Here is a 3,825-nt window from a genome sequence, read left to right as displayed (position 1 = left end):
TATCATCCAATGTCTCACAACCAACACCATTAATTATTCACACACACACACACATACACACACACACACACACATATATACACACACACACATGAACACTATTCTGATCACGGGATGATCACAACCTGAACTGCCTGAGTAACGCGCCTAAACTTCTCTATGTACGAACCCGACCTTCGAGCTATCTTCGCAACCGTGCCTTCTACCGCGAGTTTTTCTGGTTAGTCGTGTTCCATGTGATGTAAGTGTAATCTTCAAACGATTTTTAGCAACTAAATACTCGTTTTAGATAGGAATCTCGCTCATAGGCAGATTTTGCACTCGGGTCATGAAGAACTCGCGTTTTTTGCGATTTTACTGTCTGAGTTGTTCGACCAGAACTTCCATGTGAACTAGGTTGAACTTCCCGCAACATTGCCCAAATAGGGCTTGCTATATAATGTTGGAAAGCTATGGACACGAGTATCGTGACCAAGTTAAATTTTTCGCAAAATGTAAGTGGTTTAAGAGCAGTTTTGAAAACCGTTTTTTCTTCACAGAAAAAACGTGAATCATAATTTTGATCGCATTTCTAAACCGTTTATCGGAATGAGGCAATTAATATGGCTCTGGAAAGCTGCTGCAAAATCGCTCCTTCCACATGTCGAAAGTTTTTTTTTCTAATTCCCTATGGTTAAAGAGTAATTTAGAAAATCGTAAAATTTCAGAAACCGAACAGCCGAGTTCGTATTTTCGATGTCATTTCTAAATGGCTAAACCAATTGAGGCACATGATATGGCGTTGGAAAGCTTATGAAAATGCACTACTTTTTCATGTAGAAAGTTTTTTCTAATTTTGAACGGTTTAAAAGTGATTTAGAAAACGGTACAAGTTTCACAGAGTTCGTATTTGCGATCTATTTTTTAACCCTATGTCCGAATGCAACAAATGATATGGCGTTGGAAAGCTTGAGGAAATGCGGAACTTTTTGGTATATATTATTTCTCCCAATTCCTTACTGTTTTATGTCAGTTTTCAAAATGGCTAAAAACATATTTTCGTTGTATTTTCCACAAACTTTATCGGAATGGGGCAAATAATATACCCTTGAAAAGCTAAGGAAAATGCGAAACTTTTTCATGTTGATGGTTTTTTGTGATTCCGTGTCGTTTTCAAGTAATTTTGAAAATGATGAGATCATTCGTTTTGCCTTTATCGCGAAACAGATTCGTGAAAAATGCATCGCGTGAAGTACCTGATCTTCTCGGTATGAAACCTTGAACTTCACTTTGTTTCTCACGTGCTTTTTTTGCCCGTGGCTCTCCATCCACGCACCGAAACACTCACCGGAATTGAGCAAGTGATATACCGATGGAAAGCTGCTATAGACACGCAACTTTCCCGTGTTGATTACTTTTTCATACTCGAAACGGTTTTAAAAGTTTTTCATGTGAAATTCATTCTGGGTAGTAGTTGAACTTCCAGCTGTTTTCACGTTGAACTTCCGTGACGTATTTTCGTTTTGTAATTTTCTCATACATTCGTCAATGTCACACAAATGATATTCCTTTTGTACAAATCTCTCTCACAGTATTTTTTTGAACTTTCTCCGACGAAGGACTTGAACTTACACAAATGATTCCCTACTGTTTTGAAGTAAATTAGAAAATGACGAGATCATGATTTCTGCCTTCATCGCGAATGGAAATACACTGCGTGAAGTAGTTGAACTTCTCATGCATGTCTGTTCGAACTTCACACTGTTTTTAACGTGTTGTTTTTTGCTCTGCGTGAAGTAGTTGAACTTCTAGGATGTGTCTGTTCGAACTTCACTTTGTTTTTGACGTGCTAATTTTATGTGGTGTTTTTTGCACTATGTGAAGTAATTGAACTTCTAGGGCATGTCTGTTTGAACTCACCCTGTTTCACTTTTTTTTGAATTTTTTCTTATATGAAATACACACCATGTAGTACGTGAACTTACGGTTGTTATCACTTTGAACTTCTCTCTGGTTTGAGAGAATTATTTTAAAACACAAAAAATAACATATTTTTTTATGTATTTTGGACATCTAAATACACGGTGAACCTCTCTCAGAAGAATTTTTCAACTTTTCCTCGCCGAGCACTTGAACTTCTAGCAACCATTTTTTTCGTTTATGAGTTGTTTATAAAAGTGCAAAAGATGATGTTGTGTTTTTTATTTTTTGAACAGGTAAATCCTATGTTTAATTTGGACTTCTCTAATTTTTTGAAATGCTCCTCTTTTTTAATTTGGACTTCTTTGATTTTTGAAATGCTCGTCTTTTTTAATTTGGACTTCTCTGATTTTTTTATAAACGAGGAAAATTCGTTATAAAGATTTTTGAAGTACCTTTTTATTTGAACTTCTTGCTCAAATTTTCGACCTTCCAAATTTGACTTCTAGATATTAAAAACTCGACCTGCTTTGGTTTTTAAATTTGAACTTCTTATAGAATTTTGTCGTGACATTTTTATGCATTTTTTCCTTTTTAGTGAAATGGCCTCGGCGGTCTTTTTTTTCATTTGATGATTTTTCTTCTGTATGTACTACACATGAACTTTGGAATTTCTGAAACATGAACTTCCCATGCTATTTTTTTATGAAACTCCATAGTTTTTATTCTTTGAATTCCATGCTTTTTTTGTTTACATTTTTTTGGTTTGAACTTCGTTGTTCATTACACTTGAACTTTCGAAATCACCCCTTTTTATACACATTTTTCTCTTGAATCCAAGGTCTGCAAAATCAATCAGAATTGGGGTCAATTCTCATAAGCAAGTTTCCCATGGGCATTAATACACAAAACTTCTCATGTACAATGCTGTTTGTCTTTAACAATAGCGGGTGGAGAGTCACAAGTGGACGGCGGCGTGCGTTGATGAACATGAAGAGAAGGAAGATTGCTGATGCCGGGGGAAGGTCTGATTCAGTCGTCGCTGTAGTCCAAACACGGCTGCGAGTGCACCGATGGTCGTCGTCTGTGCCCATCAATCCTATCCATCTGCTGTCATCAGAGACACACATGGTGTTTTTACAAATTTTAAACTGCTCTATGTTTTTAATTTGAACTTGGGTTTATACCAAAGTGATTTGGTATAGAAATGGCAAAGAACACAACTTGGACAGTGCCATTTCTCTGTTTTTTCACATGCAGTGATGCGTCAGGCTGTGCCTAGATGTCCCTGGAGCAGTGGAGGCCCCACTAGCGCCGGCCCTAGTCGTTGACGGTAGCTGGGTGTGATGTTCCCGTCGTCCGGTCGGGACATAGCTCGCGTCAGCGGAGCGCAACGATGAAGGCCACCACTGGCACCCCCTGAAGGTCAGGTATCAGGATGGTACAGAATCAATGATGCTGAAATTGGGGAGGTGTGCGAGCTCCATCCAGGAGGCTCGCCATGACGGCTAAGCAGGGAGAATGCACCACCACCCAGGAGCAGCAGCAGGTGACGAGGACGAGGAAGGACAGAACGCTGCAGGGAGCCATGATGGATCTCGACGTTCATGGCTCGATCTGCGAGTAGGGACGGCGCCACGGTGCAAGAAACATGGTAGAAGGTAGGACGCGTCGGAGGGTAGTGAAGGTCGCCGTGGGGTGAGGGGAAGGTCCCGCCGGAGGGGAAGTTGGGGGCGGGTGGAAGGGAGGTGGTCGGTGCAGAGGGCGGTGGTGGAGGTGGTCGGGGCGGTGATTGGAGGCGAGGGCGGAGGTGGCTGGGGCGAAGAGTGGACACGGAGGTGGGGCAGAGAGCGGTGGTTGAGGTTATTGAGGTCAGGACAGAGGTGATCGAGCTGGTCGGGGGGAGGACAGCGACGGAGGTCGTCG

The sequence above is a fragment of the Triticum aestivum genome, chromosome 5B (assembly GCF_018294505.1).
Source record: "Triticum aestivum cultivar Chinese Spring chromosome 5B, IWGSC CS RefSeq v2.1, whole genome shotgun sequence".
Classification (NCBI taxonomy): Eukaryota; Viridiplantae; Streptophyta; class Magnoliopsida; order Poales; family Poaceae; genus Triticum; species Triticum aestivum.
The sequence above is the reverse complement of the archived record's forward strand: the minus strand, read 5'-3'. Positions refer to the sequence as shown.